A 24,139-nucleotide genomic window follows, 5' to 3' on the forward strand; every position below is an offset into this window, starting at 1 on the left:
TTATAGAGTTTTTCAAGGAAGTTACCAGAAAAGTTGAAGGCAAAGCAGTGGATGTTGTCAACATGGACTTTAGCAGGACATTTGACAAGGTCCCGCATGGGAGGCTAGTCCAGAAGGTTCAGTCGCTTAGCATTCAAGATGAGACAGTAAATTGAATTAGACGTTGGCTTTGTGGAAGAAACCAGAGAGTGGTAGTAGATGGTTGCCTCTCTGACTTGAGGCTTGTGACAGTGCGGTACCACAGAGATTGGTGCTGCGTCTGTTGTTCTTGTCTATATCAACAATCTAGATAACTAGACAACGGGGTGACCCATTGGGGCACCCTTTGAGAGAAAGGTAGTGCAGTCTGATGTGACCAGAATGAACATTAAATGTTCCTGAATGCTATTGGTATTGCTTTCCTTTGGAAATTGAAGAAAAACCAGTTTATTAAAGAAGAAAGACGCGTAGTAAGGCAAATATAGCTCCACCTCATTTAACGAAGGACACTTCTGATGGCAACATTTCTGGTTGATCTGCCACCCCTGTGCCTCTCGTTGTCATTCTGGAGACGTGCAGTCTTTTCATGCACCGACTCTTCATCTCTTCTGCTGTTTGTTCTTTGTCTCTGATTTTGGAGACATGTATTTCTCAGCTCCTTTGTCTCTTCCTCTCTCCTCCTCCTGTGCCCGTTGTCATTCTGGAGACGTGCATGCCTCTCCTCCTCTGTCTCTTCTCTCATCTTTTTTGTCCTGATTCTTTGATCCTAGAGTCATGTGGACTTGGCCTCATCCAATTCTTTATCTCTCCTTGCCACTTCCCAACGACGTTTCGCGTCATCTCTTGACCATAATGTCCCCCCTCTCTTTCCACACAGTATAATTAGGCTGACCATATCTTTTTAACCCTAATGCTGGATAGAATATACATAGCAGTAATGCCAAAGGAAGCTGATTATTCTTGATGATGTGGTTGGCGCTCTCCTAAATGAATGTAAAATAGTCACCGCTGTCCTTTGACTGAGTGTTTCGAAGTATGTCATTACAGGTTACGGGATGTTATGTCATGCTTAAATTTAGAGAAGATCTGATGTTCAGTTTTTGAATCTAGTCAAGACTTTTATACGTTGTGGGGACCATTTTTGAGTTATTTTCAAAACCTTTGATTTGTTGTAAAAGTACAGATGGTGGCTAATAATTTATTTTATTATATAAGGGTTTTTTTCACTTATTTTCTTGCTTTTCCTAACAGTTCTGACTTTGGTAGTGGGTTTAGATTTTTTTCTGTATAACAAAATTATTGTATTTCAATATTACAATTTAATTTAATTTTTATGAATACAGGGTTTTGTGACTGTAACTGTATTTTTAATACAATGTATTTGGTACTATTTTATTTTTTTCAATTTATAATATACAGGTGTCCCCCGCTATTCAAAGGTAGAGCGTTCCTATGAAATGGTTTGTAAGCTGGAATGTTGTAAAGTGAAGAAGCAATTACCATTTATTTATATGGGAAAAATTTGTGACCGTTCACAGACCCAAAAAAATAACCTACCAAATCATACCAAATAACACACAAAACCTAAAATAACAGTAACGTATAGTAAAAGCAGGAATGATCTGATAAATACACAGCCTATGTAATGTAGGAATACTTCTGTGCAATTATTGCAGCGCTGTCCACCGCAGCGAAAATCTCATGCAAGCACTCTCTGCAGCACTCGCAGCAAAAACACACGGCGCAAGCGCTCTCGGCAGCACTCGTGGCAGAAACACACAGCGCAAGTGCTCTCGGCAGAAGCACTCTTTCCAGTAACCTTTAAGCTATTAAGCTACCAAATAACACATAAAAATACACAGCCAATATAAAGTAGAAATAATATATGTACAGTGTAGTTTCACTTACCAGAATCAAGAAGACAGCGAGCACACTGATGATGGTGTGTTAGGCTGAGTCGTCAGAGGTTGGGGTGGTGGGAGGTAGAGGAGACTGGGGTGTCATCTCATCGTCGTCTGTTTGCATCAGGGCAGGCAGGTCACTTTCTTCTATGTCTGCCTGCCTCAATATCAAAGGTCAAGTTTTGTTGTCTGCTGTGGCTGATGTGGAAGGCTTGAAAAACGACATTATGCTTGACTGCTTAGCCGCGCGCATTTTTCTATCATACAGTTCTTTGTAAACACTCAAACCATCCTGCAAATATGCCCTAAACCTACGTACCCTTTCAAAATTAAAGTCATACTTTTCTGCAATCATTGCAGCATTGTCAATCGCAGCGAAAATCTCAAGCAATTGCTTCATGTTCAGTTCCTAGACGACTTCACTTTTGGGCCGTTCGCTACTGCATTCGGCTTCAATTGTTATCCTTTCCTCTTCATCAACTCTTCATCTCACAGTTCTTGGTCATGGGATGCCAAAACCTCTTCAACATCATCTTTGTCAGCTTCCACAAACCCTTAGTCAAACTCACTATATCCTTACTTTGTTCACCATGATCGAAACGCTTAATTATGTCTAGTTTTACGCTAAGTGTAACATCCTTACGCGCTCTTTTAGGCTTTTCCGATACCTTAGAGCTCATTTTGCTAACAGATGCACAAAATAAATCGACATAAAGCACAGATGTTCACAGGCACGTGTTTAAGCAATGCCGGTTAGAATGCAGTTCCGGGGGAGGAGCTCGGCTGGTCGGTACGCGCGTTACCTTTTTTCACGCGCTACCTTTTTCGCGCACTGTCTTTTCTTATAACAGTGAAAACACCTTCTGTTAGCGAAAACAGGTAACTAATGTAGGTCTTTCATAATAGCGAGTTGTCGTAAAACGAATGTTCGAAAAGCGGGGGGACATCTGTATCTTCTTGTACTCTGTATTCCTTTATGCAGAAACTAATAAAGATACTGAAAGAGAAATACATCATTACAATAAGATTTAATGACCTCTTATTGATGGGTGGCAGTTAGATCTGTCCCAATCCTGCACATGTTGATAGTGTTATGTGATGGCTCGAAATAGAGCTGCCCTGCCCTGCCCGAACTGCTGAGGCTGGCTGGGCACATGCGTCGTAGTTCGTGTCCTGATTTCCATGATGGCGGATCGGCTCTCGGGTGAAAGTGAGCCTGTTGATTTTGGCGAATGAGCAATTTTATACCAATATATAACCCTGAACTTTGCCTGCATTCTGTAAGTTAGCGCATTTTAAGTCGATTTAGTCAAAAAAAAGTGCAGCTGTAATGCACCGTTTGTGCTAACTGGAGGTCACAGACAGACAGAGCATGAGACTTTTAGTAGTATATAGATAATGTGGTTAAAACTTGATCATCAAATTTGCAGATGGCAGTGAGGACGACTATCAGAGCTTACAGTGGGATCTGCATGAGGTGGAAAAATGGGCTGAAAAATGACAGATGCAATTTACTGTAAACAAGTGTGAGGTGTTGTTCTTTGGTAGGACCAACCAGGGTAGGTCTTACACAGTGAGGAATGCTGCAGAACAAAGGAATCTGGGAATACAGATCCATAATTCATTGAAAGTGACATGGGCAGAATGAGCCATAAAGGAAGTTTTGGGAACACTGGCCTTCATAAATCTCAGTATTGAGTACAGGAGATGGGATGTTATGTTGAAGTTGTATAAGGAATTGGTGAAGCCTAATTTTGAGTACTGTGCACAATTTTGGTCACCTACTTTCAGGAAAGATGTCAATAAGGTTGAAACAGCACAGAGAAAATGTAACGAGGATTTTGCTGGGCCTGGAGAACTCGAGTTAAATGGAAGATTGAATAAGTTAGGGCTTTATTCCTTGGAATGTAGAAGATTAAGAGGAGATTTGATGGAGGTTTACAAAATTATGAGAGGTAGAGATAGGGTAAATGCAAGTCCGCCACCCTGCCCTCATCAATCCTCTAAATCAACTCTTCAAAAAAAACTCAATCAAATTTGCAAGGCAAGATTTCTCATGCGCCATACTGACCATTTCTAATTAGTCATTTTCCTTTCCAAATGCAGAGATCCTGTCTCAGAATCCCTTCTAGTAAAATTTCCCACAGGGATGTAGTCCCACAGCTTGTCCTTGCAACCCTTCTTAAATAAAGGCACATTGTTAGCTTTTAGTCTTCCTGTACCTCAACCGTAGCAACAGAAGATGCAAAATTCTCTACCGAGGCCCCAGCAATTTCTTCTCTTGCCTCCAACAACATCCTTGGATACACCTAGTCAGACCCTGGGGAACTTTGTTTATTTTTTTTTGAGTTACAACACAGAATAGGCCCTTACGGCCCTTTGAGCCACTCCACCCAGCAATCCCCCGATTTAATCCTCGTCTAATAACAGGACAATTTACAATGACCAACTAAACTACCAACCAGTACATCTTTGGACTGTGGGAGGAAACCAGAGCACCAAGAGAAAACCGACATGGTCACAGGGAGAACATACAAACTCCTTACAGTCAGCAGCAGGAATTGAAACTGAGTCGCCGGTACTGTGAATTGTTGTACTAACCGCACTGCCAGGTTGCCCACTATCCACTTATGCACCTCAAGACTGCCTACACTAGTGGTCACCAACCTTTTTAAGCCCAAGATCCCCTACCTCCACCTTAGTGAAAGGCAAGATCGACCTACTAAATTGTTTAAAGAAAAAACAGCTTAGATTGTACTTCCAACTTGAGGCCCTTTATTTGGGCTAATTGTATTTTAATTACTTAAAATGCTTTTGTCAAACTTTCAAAATTAATTTAACCAAGAAAACACTGTAACTAGCATATCAAACAGGCCATAGCGGCATCGAGCTCATCCAATAACGCCTTGAATAAGCGGTGCTGAAGCACTTTTGCTCAAATCAAGTTTATCAGTTTGACCACCAGTGTCATTACATGAGAAAAGTCCACGACCTTCCCAGCCAAGGGCTGCTGATGAATCACAGTGATAATCCAGGAAGTGGGGAAAATCAGGGTCATTACGGCACAGTGCTATAAAAACCAACGCGCACATCACGCATTGCTGGGGCTCCATCTGTAGTAATTGCCACCAGTTTATGAATGGGGATGTCATTTTCACGAACTTTTTTTAAAACTCATTGTAAGTATCCTCACCTCTTGTTCTCTCCTTTAAGTGCAGAAGAGTGAGGAAGTCCTCCTTTGTTGTAAACTCCTGGAAAGCTATTCTGACAAATAAAACAAGCTGAGCTGTTTGCATTACATCCAGGGATTCATCAAACTGTCATGAAAAAATATTCAGAGTGACAAGTCCTTTAACACTGTCAATCCACGTCCTCTGAGCAGCATGTTTGCTTGGCCTTCAACCCCGATTTCAGCTCCTCAACTTTCCTGGTATTGTTAAACTTACTGAGACACTAGTATAAGTTTCAGGGCTACGCAAGCTAATGACACCATTGTTTTTGTTTCCCATTTCTTGTATATTTGGGGAAGGTTGGAATTTAAAGGGGGGGGGGAAGGGTTGTAATGTGAATATTATAAAGTTAATACCACTTAGGATCATGGTAATATAGCAATACTCCCACTATGGAAAACTGTTTGTAAAAGAGAGATTGTTTCCGGGGTTGTGGGGTTTTCCTTCCGGTCTTTTCTGCCTGGTGCGCATTAGTGAAAACCTCTGTATGCGAATATCGTTTTACCGTCCTAGATAAAGTTGTTCCTTTTGGGCATGAAGTTGTCAAGTGGTCCTTTTTCAAAGTAGAAGTTACTACATATTTGCATCAAAAGGTTTATCAGGTAAAATGTATTTGTGTATTTATTTTTCTTTTTTTTTGGGATCTACTGGGAAAGTCTCAAAGATCGACTGGTTGGCAACCACTAGCCAACACCTCTCCTGTGTTTCTGAAACTTTCACAATTCCATGTGCTGATCCCTGCCAAGTTCATCTGCCAAACATGAATATAGTTTAGCCTAAGAGGCCTTCCTCACTCCCTGTCCTGCCTCCTAGAGTCACTCGTTAACTTCTATATTTGCCTCAACCTTCTCATCTGCCACTCTGGTTGCCCTCCCCACCCACCCCCATCAGACCAGTTTAAACCTCCCTGCTGGGATACTGGACACCTGCAATTCAGATGCCACCCATCGCTCTTGTAAAAAACACTCTGCCCCAGAAAAGATCCCAATGGTCCAAGAATCTGAGTCTGACTCTCCTGCACCAGCTTCTCAGCCAAGCTTTCATCTACCCTATCCTCACTAGCACATGGCACTTAGAGTAATCCAGAGATTAGAATCCATGAAGCCTTTCCTCCATATTCTCACTATAAGATCTCATCTTTTTTCTCCATTTATCAATGATTCTTGTCATAAAAACTACTCAATCACACTGTTCCAACCTTGTCAACCACAAGCCTTCAAATTCGTATTTACTTATCACAAGATCATTGAAACATACAGTGAAATGCATCAGTTCTATTAATAACTAACACACCCAAGAGTCAGCATACATTCCAGTGCCAACAAGGCATACCCACAATGCTCGGCAGAACACAACAAAATGGAACACAACTAGTAACAAAACAAGCCTCTTTCCTCTCTGCCAACCTCCCTCCCACCTACATACACAGGCTGTCATCCAACTCCAGGACAGGCCTGCACGCTTCAATCATCAGACTACAACTTCTGATCAACCTTCAGGCTTCAATACCCAGACTAGCAAATGATGGGACTCTGTGGTTCTAACTCCAAGTGCTCCAAATGACCAGCCTTCATATCTCCTCATCTGTGTGAGTGGGAAGTACATGCACTATCCTGGACAGCCAACAACCACAGATGTCTTTTGTCCCCATGTCAACATCACTGGCCTTTCAAGTGCAGAGGCCTCAAATACTGGATAACTATCACTGTCCGTGTTGCCAGCCTTAGAACAGGGGTCATCAACGTTTTTTGCACTGCAGACCGGTTTAATATTGACAATATTCTTGCAGAACAGCTGAAGGGGGGGCAGGCAGTGTGGGTGTTAATATCGACCGGAATATCGGTGATAAGTCAACTATAAGTCACTTATAAATGGCTAATACACTCAATTTTGTTTTAAAAAGGGTTTATCTAACAAATTTAATATTAAACACACAGCACATATTTTCCTTGCATGAATATAGTGATAAGTCAATTATAACTCACTTATAAGTCAATAGCATCATAACATTTTAAGTAACGTTTGGATATTAAACACACAGCGCATATTTTCCTCGTATGAACATATAAAATCATTGCAACACACCAGTGAGAGGACAAGGTAAGGGCCGGACATCCCCGTACTGAGGCCGCGGTGGTCGCAGTCCAGAGAAAGCAACCGACCGACCGAGGAGTGCGACAGGGCGCGTGCCTGCCCCCTTGTAGGTAGGTAGGATCTATTGGCCGACAAAAGTTTGGTTTGAGGGATGACTTTCAGTAGATTGCAGCGACTTAGCTGCTCTGCTACTTACGAAAGCCTGAGCCCAAACTAGGTCGTCTGCGAATATTTTAGCACCGAGTTCCCCACGAACATTCAGTGTGCTAAACAGGTTTAGAGGCGGCGTCCATCTGTCTGCACTCCAGGCCAGTAGCAATGGCACTTCTTGCCTGCCGTGCGAGGCGGCCGGTTACCCGAGGCCAACCAGTGATCCCTGGCACAAGGGTATCACTGCGTTTTAGGCGACTGATGACCTCGCATGAGTAATGACTTTGCTCGCGTAATGACCTCGCGTGCGTTCAAGTTCAACAGTGGGCATGACAGGGAGTCAGGAAAGGTGCAACTGACTCATATCATTTCATATTGACAAATCATATCGTTTCCTCGTGGCCCGGTAGCACATGCTTTGTAGCCCACTGCCTTAGAAAGTGGAACACAGATGCCTAACCTCAAACTCCAGCACGGCCCTGCCCCTAAACCCTAATCTGACCCCTAACTCCCCTTCCTTGTCCCCATCCCCAAAACCATTCTTGCGAACTTAAAAAAGAGCAAGTTTGAGCCATAATCTCAAGGGAGAAGGCAGCATGGCACTATGCTGAAACAATTCCCAGTTATATTAAAGAAGTGTACTGTTATGAGCATTTATTAACGTAGAATTTTAAATTAGTGCTCAACTAACATTAGTATCAAAGCTGACCCGATTTTTGTTGAAACATTTACACATGTCGAGTTTATTGTTTGTCTATCACTGCTCCTCAAATCATGCTGGTGTGCTTTACTAAAATGTCTATGCCACACACTATTCCCGTCTCCAGCATCTTCACAGTGCAGAAATCAGGACTGATCTCTCATGCTAGTTCAGCCTTTGAACATGCAGTTGAAGGTTACAGGAATAAAGTTGAGAGATTCGCACAAATAAACACTGTCACTGAATTTTAGGCCAAACTCTAATAGAATATCCAGGTTCCTAGAACTATCCAGGACTAAAACCCTGGTCCTTTCCTTCCTCTGATAACCTAGTTAATATTTTTGCACATAGCACGTCCATCAGTGTCAGACAAGTCTCCCCAACTATAAACAGACTTGAACAACTTTAGAAAATGTCAGATATCACTGCAAGCTAGCACACGTCATGATAGACCAAACACAACAAGGCTATGCCCTTTGGACATCCAAAATAACTTCACAATTGAAGGATAAAGATGTAACAGAATCAAACATTTACATCCAGTGCATTGGTTTGTTCATTTTCATTAGTTACTGGTCAGAAAATTTAAAATTAAGAAAAATGGGAATAGAATGCAGAACACAGAAGAGAACAATGACTCGCTTCTGGTTTCAGATGGCACTGGTGAATCTCATCAACTTCGGGCTGGCGGCCAATAAAACAAAGAAAACAACTAAATACTTTGTTAATCACTTTTTCTGGTAGATGTTCATATCAAACAACAGCCTGCAACTTCCCTTTGGACTCAGAGGCAATTCAGTGTGGCAGAACTGAGGCGAGGCAACGGGCCTGTCACAGAGTGAGGAAAACCTGAGATTCAACTGATTTAAGTGCCGGGCTGAATTCGAAAGGTTGGGTACAGGCCAGGGTGGTCCTGGCCCCACAGCTGATCGAAGCAATTGAACCCGATGTTTAGACAACAATTTAGGTGTCGGACCAGATTGAAAAGGTCAGGGTGTCAGGGCTCGAGGTGAGGGATGGGTCAATACAGCTTGCTGCTCTGCTCTGTGCTGAAGTAAGGGTCTGTGGACACACTTTGTGGACTTCAGCTCAGAATCTTATTTGGTTGCATTTATTGTTTGCATGATTTGTTCTTTTTTACCTCTATACACTGGGTGTTTGACAGTCTTTTTTTAAAAAATTGTGTCACTGTTAGGAGACAAATCTCAAGATTGTATAATGTATATGTAGCGATGTACTACATACAGAGCTAGAGACGACACGCAGTCGTAAGTCGTTTCAAACTTCGCGGCGCTGGCATTTAATCCCTAGCGCCCGCCCTCTTCGGGCGGAAATGAAGACAGAGGTGCATTACCAAAGTCTCTCCCCGCACGCTGGCTATTTGTGAGCCGGTTCGCCTGCGCAGAAAGTGGGTCGCCACATAACCCCCCCCCCCCCCAGAACTGGCGATACACCCCCCCCCCCCCCCCAATGTCCACAGTCTGGATCAGCCTCTGTTTGGGAGGTCTGCCTCTGCGCCTCGGTGCCTGAACCTCGACCAGCTACGCCAAGTCCACATGGGCTGGTTTGACTCGGCCCACCATGAAAACCTCCTCTTCCCCCCAATGTCCAGAACGTACGTGGACCCGTTGTTGTTGATCACCTTGAACAATCTCATATGGCTGCTGTAGCGGTGCCCAGTGTCCGCCCCTTCGTACAAACACAAACTTACAGTCCTGCAGGTCTTTGGGTACATGAGTCGGGGTCCGTCCGTGCTGTGAAGTCGGCACGGGGGCCAGGTTGCCGAGCCTTTCGCGTAGTCTGTCCAGGACTGCTGCAAATTCTTCCTCTTGCCCCCTTGGGGCTGGTATGAACTCTCCCGGGACAGCCAGAGGTGCGCCGTACACCAACTCGGCCGACGAGGCATGCAGATCCTCTTTGGGCGCTGTGCGAATTCCAAGCAGGACCCAGGGAAGCTCGTCCACCCAGTTAGGTCCTCTCAGGTGGGTCATGAAAGCCGACTTCAAGTGACGGTAGAAGAGTTCCACTAGTCCGTTCGACTGTGGGTGGTAGGCAGTAGTGTGGTGTAGCTGCGTTCCCAACAGGCTGGCCACAGTCGACCACAAGCTGGAGGTGAACTGGGCGCCTCTGTCGGAGGTAATGTGGGCCGGTACCCCGAAGCATGCTACCCAGGTTGCAATCAGTGCTCGGGCGCAGGAATCGGCAGATGTGTCGGTGAGCGGGACCGCCTCTGGCCACCTCGTGAACCGGTCTACCACCGTTAGGAGGTACCGCGCTCCTCGGGACACTGGTAGGGGGCCCACGATATCCACATGAATGTGGTCAAACCTCCGGTGGGTGGGTTCGAACTGTTGTGGCGGGGCTTTAGTGTGCCGCTGCACCTTGGCTGTTTGGCACTGCGCGCACATTCTGGCCCATTCACTGACCTGCTTGCAAAGTCCGTGCCACGCAAACTTGCTGGAGACCAGCCGGACGGTTGTCCAGATAAATGGGTGCGCCAAACCGTGTATGGATTCTTCAACAGGTTCGACAGCTCAATCTCATCCTCACCGCAGGAATCCACACCAGGCTTACTTCCCTCACAGGAAAATAGCCACTCACAGGAGACCTTGCCCACGCCCAGGATTACGGCTGCACAGGTGGAAGGTCAACTGAGGAAGATCTGTACCAGCAAGGCGGCTGGACCGGATGGAGTTTCCCCACGATTACTGAGGGCCTGTGCGACTGAGCTGGGAGAACCACTACAGCGTATCTTCAACATGAGCCTGGAGCAGAGAAGAGTACCCAGACAGTGGAAAACATCCTGTATTGTCCCGGTACCGAAGAAACCACAACCAAAGGAGTTGAATGACTTCAGACCTGTTGCCTTGACGTCGCACGTGATGAAGACCATGGAGCGGCTGATAATACAGAATCTGAGGCCACAAACCAGGCACGCCCAGGATCCTCTTCAGTTTGCGTATAAGGAGAAGGTGGGAGTGGAGGATGCTATCACGTATTTGCTGCACAAATCACTCTCTCACCTAGAGGGGGTCAGTTGTGCTGTGAGGATTACATTCCTTGACTTCTCTAGTGCCTTTAACACCATCCAGCCCAAGATCTTAAGGCACAAACTAACGGAGATGGGAGTAGACTCTCACATGGTGGATTGGATAGTGGACTACTTGACAGATAGACCTCAGTATGTGCGGTTGGGAGACTGTAGGTCTGACACGGTGGTCAGCAGCACAGGGGCGCCGCAGGGAACCGTACTCTCTCCGGTCCTGTTCACCCTGTACACATCAGACTTCCAATATAACTCGGAGTCCTGCCATGTGCAGAAGTTCGCTGATGACACGGCCATAGTGGGGTGTGTCAGGAATGGACAGGAGGAGGAGTATAGGAAACTGATACAGGACTTTGTGATATGGTGCAACTCAAACTACCTGCGTCTCAATATCACCAAGACCAAGGAGATGGTGGTGGACTTTAGGAGATCTAGGCCTCATATGGAGCCAGTGATCATTAATGGAGAATGTGTGGAGCAGGTTAAGACCTACAAGTATCTGGGAGTACAGTTAGACGAGAAGCTAGACTGGACTGCCAACACAGATGCCTTGTGCAGGAAGGCACAGAGTCGACTGTACTTCCTTAGAAGGTTGGCGTCATTCAATGTTTGTAGTGAGATGCTAAAGATGTTCTATAGGTCAGTTGTGGAGAGCGCCCTCTTCTTTGTGGTGGCGTGTTGGGGAGGAAGCATTAAGAAGAGGGACGCCTCACGTCTTAATAAGCTGGTAAGGAAGGCGGGCTCTGTCGTGGGCAAAGTACTGGAGAGTTTAACATCGGTAGCTGAGCGAAGGGCGCTGAGTAGGCTACGGTCAATTATGGATAACTCTGAACATCCTCTACATAGCACCATCCAGAGACAGAGAAGCAGTTTCAGCGACAGGTTACTATCGATGCAATGCTCCTCAGACAGGATGAAGAGGTCAATACTCCCCAATGCCATTAGGCTTTACAATTCTACCGCCAGGACTTAAGAACTTTTTAAAAGCTATTATTAATGCTTTTGAGATAGTGATTTAGATGCATATCATATTTTTTTACTGAGTTAAGTATTGTATGTAATTAGTTTTGCTACAACAAGTGTATGGGACATTGGAAAAAAGTTGGAATTTCCCCATGGGGATGAATAAAGTATCTATCTATCTATCTATCATCTATCTATCTGGAGTCGAAAACTCGCCACCTCCAGGCTGCCGGGATGATGGGGCGAGGTTGGCCGGTAGCCATGTTGCACAGAAGGGCCCTCTCACTTGGACCTACGAGAAAGTCCTGCAGCTGCAAACCCAAGACTGCGGTCCTGTAGCTGGGCATCTCGTCGTCTGCCTGCTGCGTCTCCGCCAGTGCTGCATAGTCCACCCCCAGGGACAAGGCCTGGACAGCTGGTCTGGAGAGTGCGTCCGCCACGACGTTGTCCTTCCCCGAGACATGCTGGATATCTGTTGTGTACTCGGAGATGTAGGACAGATGTCGCTGCTGGCAAGCCAACCAAGGATCGGACACCTTCGTGAATGCGAAGATCAACGGTTTGTGGTCCGTGAACGCGGTGAACGGCTTGCCTTCTAAGAAGTACCTGAAATGCCGGATTGCCAGATACAGTGCCAACAGCTCCCGGTCGAAAGCACTGTACTTGAGTTCGGGTGGTCATAGGTGCTTGCTGAAGAACGCCAGGGGTTGCCAGCGCCCCTCGATGAGCTGCTCCAGCACCCCACCGACTGCTGTGTCGGATGCGTCCACCATGAGGGCAGTCCGAACTTTCATTCTGGGGTGCACCAGCATCGTGGCAGCTGCCTTCCTTGGCTTTAACGAAAGCGGCCGCGGCCTCCTCGTCCCAAGTAATGTCCTTGCCTTTACCCGACATCAGGGTGTACAAAGGGCGCATGATACGGGCTGCTGAGGGGAGGAAACGGTAGTAGAAGTTCACCATACCAACGAACTCCTGCAGGCCTTTGACCGTGTTGGGCCGGGCAAAGTGGCGGATCGCGTCTACCTTGGCGGGCAGAGGTGTTGCCCTATCTTTGGTAATCCTGTGGCCCAGGAAGTCAATGGTATTGAGACCGAACTGGCATTTGGCCAGGTTGATCGTGAGGCCAAAATCACTCAGGTGGGAGTAGAGCTGGCGGAGGTGGGACAGATGCCCCTGGCGACTACTGCTGGCTATAAGGATGTCGTCCAAATAGATTAACGCAAAGTCCAGGTCGCGTCCCACCGCATCCATTAGCCGCTGGAACGTCTGTGCGGCATTCTTCAGGCCGAACGGCATTCGGGGGAACGCGAACAGGCCAAACGGGGTGATGAGTGCTGTTTTGGGGATGTCTTCAGGGTGCACCAGGATTTGATGGTATCCCCGGTTGAGGTCTACTTTGGAAAATATTCTTGCCTCGTGCAGGTTTGCTGCAAAGTCCTGTATGTGCGGCACGGGGTAGCGGTCTGGAGTGGTAGCCTCGTTCAGTCTGTGGTAGTTGCCGCATGGTCTCCAACCCCCAGCTGCTTTGGGCACCATGTGCAGGGGGGAGGCCCATGGGCTGTTGGACCTCTATACAATCCCCAATTCCTCCATCTTCTTGAACCCCTCCTTCGCCAGGCGGAGCTTTTCCGGGGGGGAGACTTCATGCGCGGGCGTGGAGGGGTGGTCCCTGGGTCAGAATGTGGTGCTGTACCCCATGTCTGGGCATGGCTGCCGTGAACTGCGGTGCCAGAATCGATGGAAAGTCTGCCAGGATTCTGTTGAATTTGTTGTCTGACAGCGTGATGGAGTCTAGGTGTGGGGCCGGCAACTTGGCTTCACCCAGGGAGAGCCTCTGGAAAGTCTCAGCATGTACCAGTCTTTTCCCTTGCAAGTCGACCAGCAGGCTGCGAGCTCGCAAGAAGTCCACCCCCAGGAGTGGTTGGGCCACGGTGGCCAGTGTGAAGTCCCACGTGAACCGGCTGGCGCTGAACTGCAGCTGCACTGTGTGGGTGCCATAGGTCCATATTGTGCTGCCGTTTGCGGCCCTCAGGGTGGGTCCTGGCTTCCTGCTGCGGGTGTCGTACCCCATCAGGGGCAAGACGCTGATTTCCGCTCCGGTGTCGACCAAGAAGCGGCGTCCCGACTGTTTGTCCCAGACGTACAAGAGGCTGTCCTGGTGGCCAGCCGTCATAGTCATTAGCGGCAGCTGGCCCTGGCCCTGGCAGGGCGGGCGGGCGGGCTTCTGTGCCCCACTGCTAGTGGTAGAAACACCACTTTCACTGTCCTCCTCACTCCTGCCTCTGTGTTGTGTGTGCCCCCCGCCGGGCCTGGTCTGGTCTGCTGTTGGGCGCGTGGCCTGGTAATCTGACCGACGGACACCACGCTCTTCCTCTTGGCTTTCCACAGCACGTCTGCCTGGGCCGCCACCTTCCGGGGGTCGCCGAAATCTGCGTTGGCCAGCAGCAGATGTATGTCCTCGGGCAGCTGCTCTAGGAACACCTGCTCGCACATGAGGCAGGGCTTGTGTCCGTCAGCCAGGGCCAGTATCTCGTTCATCAATGCTGACGGCAGCCTGTCTCCCAAACCGTCCAGGTGAAGCAGGTGGGCACCCCGCTCACACCGTGAGAGGCCAAAGGTCTCAATGAGCAGCGCTTTGAATGCTTCATAATTGCCTTCTTCCGGGGGTGACTGTATGAAATCCGCAACCTGGGCGGCCGTCTCCTGGTCAAGGGCGCTCACCACGTGGTAGCAACGCGTGGAATCAGAGGATATCTGCCAAATCTGGAACTGGGCTTCTGCTTGGCTAAACCACACGCGTGGTCGCAGCGTCCAGAAAGTCGGCAGTTTTAGCAAAACTGCGTGAACAGATGAAGAGTTGGTCATCTTTGGTCCAAATCCCGTTTGGACTGTCGGGGTCACCAATGTAGCGATGTACTACATACAGAGCTAGAGACGACATGCAGTCGGTAAGTCAATTTGAGACTAGTTTATTCAAACTTCGCGGCGCAGGCATTTAATCCCTAGCGCCCGCCCTCTCCGGGCAGAAGTGACGTCAGAGGTGCATTACCAAAGTCTCTCCCCGCACGCTGGCTATTTGTGTATTTATTTCACCTGCGCAGTAAGTGGGTCGCCACATATACATATTTTGATAATAAATATACTTTGAACTAATTAAGCTAATGATGCCCAATTACAACAACCTCCTCTACTTTCACTTGGTTTACATCCCTCCCTTCTCAGCTTGTTAATGTGCCTAATGGCTTCTTAAATGTCCACTGTCACCCCTAGCAGCACCTTCAGGCATCTAGCACTTTGAGTAAAAACCTGCCCCTCACATCTCTTAAATTTACCCTTCTCACTGTAAATGCATGCCCTTTAATATTATGATATTTTGTTTCAGGAAAAATATACCAACTGTCTACTCTAACTATGCCTCTCATAATTTTATAAATGATTATAATCTATAATAATTAATTAATTCTTTTTTTAATCTTCAGTCTTGCTGTAGCCTTGGCCTCTCACTGTGATTTGTTAATGAATAAGTAATTCCAGCAGTTTATTTACCACAAATATCCTTTATTATCAATTTAGCTTAATCTGATGAATCTGAGGTCACTGTAATTGAAGCTAGCAGAGCTGTTGACATCAGCAGGTTAAATAAATTACTATAAATGATTACTTTCAGGACACTCCCAACCATGGGAAGGGCATCCTCTCACCAGTATTCAGGAAAACAAGTGATTCATTCAGGTTCCCAGACCAGTACTTCAAGTGAAAGGTTTTTCTCATGGCTAGATTGAGGTAACTTCGGATGCTTAGTGACAAGATTGTCTTAAACTGATGTATTTGTTTTTTTTAATTTAGAGATACAGTCCAGAACAGGCCCTTCCAGCCCAATGAGCTGCACCACTCAGCAACCCACCTATTTAACACTAGCCTAATCTCAAGACAATTTACAATGACCGATTAACTACAAACTGGTATATCTTTCAACTGCGGAAGGAAACCAGAGCACCCGGGAGAAATCCATATAATCACTCGGAGAAAGTATGGACTCTCCACAGACAGTGCCAAAATTAAACTCCGAACTTCAGAATACCCCAAGGTGTAACAGCGTTGAGCTAACCACTATGCTACCATGGTAATGTCACTCTTTGTGCCTGGTCAATAATCAAGGGTACAGTGCAACAGATCAGGTCAACACTGATACGCTTGGAGTTCAAGTTCAGCTTATTGTCATTCAACCTTACACACCTATATGACCAAATGAAACAACATTCCTCCGGACCAAGCTGCACAGCACAGTAAATGTAACTCACACACACATGAACTAATATTACCACACATAAATTAACAAATAATCTGTTGGCATCAGCAGTATTGAGCATTTAAAATATTGGCAAATGGATCTCCCACTCATAATTCTACTTATCCTGTATACAATGATTTATCAAACACATATCCACTTTAACTTAAATACTTCCGATGATCCAGTTCCCAGGACACAGAATTCCAGTGATTCACTACCCTTTGCAAGAATTTCTATACAACTATTTTGAATGACCGGCCCATTGTATATACCTATATCCTCTTGCTCAGGACCACTAGTGAAAACACACCTACATTTACCCTGTCAAGCTGTTTGAATAGGTCACCCTCAATAGTCCTGCATTCCAAGAATGCAGACACAAACTATTTATTCTCTCCAGGCAGAATAACCCTATCATCCCATGAATCAGCCTGGTCGATCTCCTTTGTACTACCTCTAACATTACTTCTTTTTTTTAAAAAATGGATGAGGACCAACATTGTCCACAGTACACCCGGTGTGGCCTTCAGTATTTGTTGGATATGCCTACTAGCTTTTGTAATTCATGTATTAGAACACAAAAGTTCCCTCATGGCAGGATCATCATAAGGCACGAGATCCACAATCATTTGGTAGAGCAGATTCAAAATTGGCTTGGCCACAAAAAAACAGAAGGGGTGATGCTCCCTGGAGGTCTGTGACCAGTGGTGTCCCATAGAAATCAGTGCTGAAAACTCTGTTGTGCATGATATAGATTATTTGAAATTGTTGGATGGATAATTAGACAGTTTGTGAACATAGAAATTGACAGAGCTGTGTTTAGGAAAGTAGTCAAGGATACAACAGGATATGGATGAGTTGAAAAATGAGTAAAGAAGTGGCAGACAAGAGAAATCTGCAGATGCTGGAAATCCAAGCAACACACACAAAATGCTGGAGGAACTCAGCAGGCCAGGCAGCATCAATGAAAAGAGTGCAGTCGATATTTCAGGACGAAACCCTTCAGGAGGACTAGAGAAAAAAAGATGAGGAGTCAGATTTAGAAGGTGGAGGGGGAGGAAAGGGAGAGGGATGGTAAGTGAAACCAGGTGGGGGGAGGGATGATGGGGAGGGCAGAAGTAAAGAGTTGGGAAGTTGATTGATGAAAGAGATACAGGGCTGAAGAAGGGGGAATCTAATCGGAGACGACAGAAGGCCATGGAAGAAATAAAAGGGCGAGGGGCACCGGAGGGAGCTGATAGGTAGGCAAGGAGATAAGGCAAGAGGGAGAAAAGGAGATGGGAAAAGGGGTTGGGAAATGGTGAACGGGGGCCATTACCAGAAGTTCAAGAAATCAATGTTCATGCCATCAGGTTGGAGGCTACCCAGATGGAATATAAGGGATTGCTCCTCCAACCAGACATGGTCTCATCGTGACAGTAGAGGAGGCCATGGATTGACATGTCAGAACAGGAAGTAGAATTAAAATGGGTGGCCACTGGGAGATCCTGCTTTTTCTGGCGGACAGTGCTCAACAAAGCGGTCTCCCAACCTACGTTAGGTCTCACCGATATACAAGAGTCAACACCAAGAGCACCAGATACAGTTGATGACGCTGACACTCACAGGTGAAGTGTCACCTCACTTGTAAGAACTGTTTGGGGTCCTGAATGGTAGTGCAGGATTTGGTGGAGGAGCATGTGTAGCAATTATCCTGCTTGCAAAGGTAAGTGCCAGGAGGGAGATCAGTAGGGAGGGACAAGTGGACAACGGAGTCAAGTAGGGAGCGATCCCTGCGGAAAGCACAAAATGAGGGAAAGATGTGCTTGGTGGTGGGATCTCAATGGAGATGGCAGAAGTTACAGAGAATTAGGTGCTGGACACAGAGGTTGGTGGGGTGGTAGGTAAGAACAAGAAGAACTCTATCCCTGGTGGGGTAGCAGGAGGATGGGGTGAGGGCAGACATGCTCAAAATGGAAGAGGTGTGGTTTAGGGCAGCACTGATGGTGGAGGAAGGGAAGCCCCTTTCTTTGAAGAAGGATGCATCCTCCATTTTGGAATGAAAAGCCTCATCCTGAGCAGATGCAGCGGAAATGGAAGAATTGAGAGAAAAGATTGACATTTTTACAAGTAACGGGGTGGGAAGAAGTTTAGTCCAGGTCCAGGAAGTGGCCGATAGAGCTTAATCTGGAGAAGTGCAAGGTGGTACACATTAGGACATCAAATGTAAGATAAAAATATACCCTTCAGAGCATTGATATACAGAGGGTTATTTAGATGAAAGTACATTGCCCCCTGAAAATGGCAAAATAAGTAAATAGGTTGGTAAAGGCAGCCTTCACTGGTTAGGGAGATTAGTAGGTACCTGAAAACTGCTGCCAGTAGACATATAGAACAAAAGCAACTTTTAAGAGTCATTTAAACAGGCAGATCAATAGCCAGGAAATGCACGGATATGGTATGCAGATAAAATGGGATTGACTTAAATTTGCATTATAGTTAACACAAACAGTGTGGGCTAAGGAGCCTGTTCCTGTGCTGTAATGTAAAGTCCTAACAGCTGGAACCCTCCTTACTTCACTCATTTGCAGTGTCTCCCTATTTCTGATAATAATCTGCCTTTGATTTTCTTAGAGGTGAATGACATCATACATGCCCATATTAAATTCCATTTGCCAGTCTTTTTCCCCCATTCACTTAATTGATTTATATCCCATTACAGAATCACAGCACTCCTCACATACCTTTCCACCTCCCTTTGCATCATCAAGTTTGAAAATGTTGAATGTTAGTGTAATGCTTTGCAGCGCCACCAGTAAGATCAGTGTTCGAATCCACTGCTATCTGTAAGGAGTTTGTACGTTCACCCCGTGACCACACAAGTTTCCCCTGGGTGCTCTGGTTTTCTCTCACATTCAAACAAATTATGGGTTAGTAAGCTGTAAACATGCTACAATGGTGCCAGAAGTATACAGACACTTACATCTATGTTGGTCATTGATGCAAATGATGCATTACTGCAGATGCTGTGGTCAAATCAACACGTACAAACAAGCTGGATGAACTCAGCAGGTCAGGCAGCATTTTCAATGGCTGCTGCCCAACCTGCATTTCACTGTATGTTTCAATGTTTATGTGATAAAGCTAATCTTTTATTTTGTCTATTTTTCTCTCGCTCATCAGCACAAGTAATCAACAATTGCAGGCCAAGAACTGATCCCTTCACCATTTACCTCCTTCCAGGCCAAGAAGGACCTACGAGGGGTGATTGATAAGTTTGTGGCCTAAGGTAGCAGTCAATTTTAAAAAACCTAGCACATCTATTTTCCAACCTAGTACCCTCCTAAATGTACACACTTAGTCCAGCGGTCGTGGAGCATACGTAACCCTTCTTTGTAGAAGTGGTCCACAGCAGGCGTGATTGATAAGTTTGTGGACTAAGGCAGAACAAGATGAGTTATTAACTTCAAACCTTCTGCATTATCACTCAAAGAGCTGAACTGCACGTGCATGTAATGAGAGCGTCTTGGACCTCCAGGTGGTCCACAGCAGGGGTGATTGATAAGTTTGTGGCCTATACAGCTCTCATTACATCCACGTGCAGGTCAACTCTGAGCAAAAATGCAGAAAGTTTGAAGTTAATAACTCATCGCCTTTTACCTTGGGCCACGAACTTATCAATCACCCCATGCTGTGGACCACTTCTGGAGGTCCAAGACGCTGACTTCTACAGAGAAGGGATCCATATGCTCCATGACCGCTGGACTAAGTGTGTAAATGTAGGAAAAATAAATGTGCTAGGTTTTCTAAAATTGACTATGTTTACCTTAGGCCACGAACTTATCAATCACCCCTTGTATTTATTCCAAATCTTTTTCCTGGGTTCCTTAAGCTTGTTATAGCCATGGATAGTAATAGGGACAAGCTCCCACTAGGTATTAAATGCTCCTAATGGTGTGCACCTCAACTGGTCTCTAACAACCAAGTCCAGCTCCTGACCTTCATGTGTAGCTTAGTTACTAAGCCCAGTGGAACTGTTTCTATTGACAAAAGAAGGGGCAAATGCAGGTTACTGGCCCTTAAACTCAGTTGCTTTGGGCTGATGGGGCTCATCAGCTGTGGCTGGTAGCTCATCTAGGAGAAGGAAAACTCTGATCTCAAACCTCCACTGTCTTGTGACTATACCCACACATGAGGAAGGCTGCGAGAGTAAACCCTGAGAGAAAAATCTAGAGCTGGAGCCCCTAAGGCAATGCAATGTTGAGTTCAACGCTAACTGCCAACCCCTGCGATGCCACTGATGCCAAGCTAGATCGGTCTCTGCCATTCCTTTGAGTTCATCAGATGCATGGAGAGGGAAGCTCGCTACATGGGCAACAGCTTCCTCTCCATATCTTACTGCCCAGGCTCGTGTATCTAGACAGCTAGGACGCAACATCCATGGTAGACCCTGACTGACAGAGGCCTCACTCACTTTTTCCTGAGACACTCAGTTTTCAATCTGTTCCAACCCAGTTTCAGCCTTGAAAATAAGACCTTGCCAAATGCCTTCTGAAAATTTAAATACACTACTTCTAGAGGTTCCTCCCTATAAACACTCCGTTATCAACTCACAGAACTCAAGCCAATTTGTCAAACGTGATTTACCTTTCATAATCACAAACGAGAAAATCTGCAGATGCTAGAAATCCAAGCAACACACACAAATTGCTGGAGGAACTCAGCATTTTGGGTGTGTTACCTTTCATAATACTATGTTGATGAAATTTAATTATATTCCATTTTCCTCAATAATTAGTTATTCTCTGATTATTAGGTAGCTAATAAAATGGCCACTAGGTTCGTTGTCTTCTGCCGCTGTAGCATATCCACGTCAAGGTTCAATGCATTGTGCGTGCTGAGATGCTCTTCTAAACATCGCTGTTGAAACGCGTAGTTATTTGAGTTACAGTCGCCTTCCTGTCAGCTTGAACCAGTCTGGCTATTCCGCTCTGACCTCTCTCGTTAACAAGATGTTTTTGCTCAGGTAATTGCTGCTCACTGGATGTTTTATGTTTTTTCCACATCATTCTCTGAAAACTCTAAAGACTGTTGCTTTAAAGACTCTAAAGATTGTGAATCAGAATCAGATTTAATATCACCAGCATACATTGTGAAATTTGTTAACAGTACAATGAAATACATGATAAATAAAAAAAACAAGTTGTGAGGTAATGAGGTAGCAGCAAGGTAAACCCAAGAGATCAACCCTGTTTGGAACCAAAAATTATTCCCCTATCAAAGTCACAGATTACATTTGTTCCCCATTTGGATGTTTGGTCTGAACAACAACTAAACATCTTGACAATGGCTTTTTGCTTTAATACAGAGTTGCTGTCACATGATTAGCTGATTAAGTATTAGATATTCCTGCACAAGGACTCCCAAGTCCTTTTTCACCTCCGATTTTTGAATTTTCTCCCCATTTAGAAAATAATCTATGCCGATACTCCTTCTACCAAATTGCATGATCATAAAATTCCCCACACTAAATTCCATCTGACACTTTGCCCATTCTCCCAAAGTCCTTCTGCAGACTGTCTGCTTCCTCAACACTACCTGCCTCTCCACAAACTTGGAGAGTTTTGGATTGTCCACAAACTTGGCCACAAAGCCATCACTTTTGTCATCCAATTCATTGACATATAACATGAAAAGAAGCAGTCCCAACACTGATCACTGACAGCCAACCTGAAAAGATCCCCTCTATTCCCAGCCTCCTGTCTGTCAGCCAAATATTCCATACATGCTAGTATTTTCCTGTGTACATCTGTTCCTAATTTATACCCCCCTGTTCCGGCCTAAAAGCATCATAATTTCCCCCTCACCCAATTAAATGCTTTTCCATGGGGTTCTGGAGAAACAGGCTTGGAGTTTCCTGCCTGCTGCCATTTACATTTATTTGAGCAAGAAAGTCAGATTGGCTGTTTTCCAATCTCTGGTAACCTCTTGGAAATCCTGAAAATTTTAAACCAATAGGCCCACTATCTCAACAACCACTTCCTTTTAAACCCAAGCATTCAGTCCACCGAGTCCTGATGGCTTGTCCAGCTCTAGCGCCTGACCTTCTCCAATATTTTATGCTTGTTATTGGGACTTCTGAATTTTAAAATTGTACTATCTTCGGGATATTAGCAACAACTTCCATGGTGAAGAATTCTCTGTTGTTATTAACTAAACAGCCTCATTCTTAGAGGCCCCATGTATACCTTAACCATCCTCTTCCTATTCATAATTACAACATATTCAGCAGATGCTTTTCAGCTTTTGCATCACATATGCCAGGCAAGATTATTTTTACCAGGTAATTACATCACCCTCACCTGTTGAGACAAAGCCAACTCTAATTCTGGATCACTCTCAAAATGGCCTATGCAACGATGACCACTCTAATTGCAACTGCCCTATTTTTATTTGACCTTGCTAATGAATCCCATACTCCGATTGGAAACTGTTCAAGCTATGAAAAAAACAGCTACAAAGCACTGACTTTTAAAACTTTTTCCTGGACCTGGGTGAAGTCACCTTTACTTTTCGTCTCCGAACTCCAATTGGCCACTGTTCCAGCTAAACAAACAGCTACGGAGCACTGACTTTTAAAGGATCCCTAAATTCCCTTATTTAAAGGACCAGATTTTTACCACTATGGTGTGAAAATTGTTTTTTTTTTACAGCAGCAGTGCAAAACATAAGTACAAATTACAATAAAAAATATAAAATGCAAAAGAGGAACAGTGAGGTAATGTTATTTGTCAAAGTGTACTTGGAGCTCTATCAAAATATGTGATTACCCCAGGAAATCTTTGACCACAAGATCCCTTATTAATCCGTTACTGTCACCAAAACCAGATCTAAAATAGCCCATTCCTGGATAAACTTTGCAAGGTACCCCAGTGTTACACAGTGACAGAACCATCCCCATCAATGCAAATGTTTTTGCAACAGGAAATGTTCTCTGCAGACAAAACCCAAGTTTACTTCAAAATCAATAAATGTTGTTGACAGTTACTCAGAATTTACATAGCCACAGTAATAACCTTGTTCAGAACCAATTAAGTACACAGTGAACAGTTTATTTATGATTTGGTGACAAACTAAATCTACGTGGCAGATGTGAAATGGACAGTGGCTGTTTTCTGATGTAGAGTATACCCTGAAGGGTGTACTGTACTGTTATCACGTATCTGATAGGGCTGCATGGGAAATTACAAAACTATCAAGCCCACTGCAAATACAAAAGTGAAAAGTCTACGAAGTTCAAAGTACGTATACTACATGCACCCTTGAGATTCATCTCCTTACAAGCAGCACAAAGAAAGAAACCCAATAGAACCTATTTAAAAAGACGACCTCAAACACCCAATGTGCAGGGAAAAATAAACAAATCGTGCAAATAAAAATTAGCAAATAATATCCAGAACTGAAGTTCACGAAAGTTAGTCCACAGAATAAAACAGAACGAACTGGAATAGAAAATAACAGCCTACCTCAGTGAGCTTTACGGCCTGAGATTTATGGGAAACACAAATTCACACTAACAGCGTTCTTCATGAATGATAGTTTAAGAGAATTAAACGGCTGGTCCCACGCAACATCCCACATGGAAGATGTCACCCAGGGCAAAGCGGGAGGGGGAATTGCTTGAAGGTATATGAAGGAGTGAGGCAGACGGGTAGGGAGATAGAGTGGAGATGGAGGAGAGGGAGAGGGAGATAGAGGCAGAGGCAGATCACGGATAGGTCCGGGCGCAAGCAGCGTGATTAAGTG

General features: G+C 45.2%; 1 protein-coding gene across 2 annotated transcripts in view; it reads right to left on the minus strand.

The window, feature by feature from the left end:
- Positions 1–24,139, minus strand: part of LOC140714928 (protein HID1) — a 278,586-nt gene that overhangs the window by 254,062 nt on the left and 385 nt on the right. The gene's annotated exons all lie outside the window — the stretch shown is intronic.

Source organism: Hemitrygon akajei, chromosome 22 (genome assembly GCF_048418815.1).
Source record: "Hemitrygon akajei chromosome 22, sHemAka1.3, whole genome shotgun sequence".
Taxonomy (NCBI): Eukaryota; Metazoa; Chordata; class Chondrichthyes; order Myliobatiformes; family Dasyatidae; genus Hemitrygon; species Hemitrygon akajei.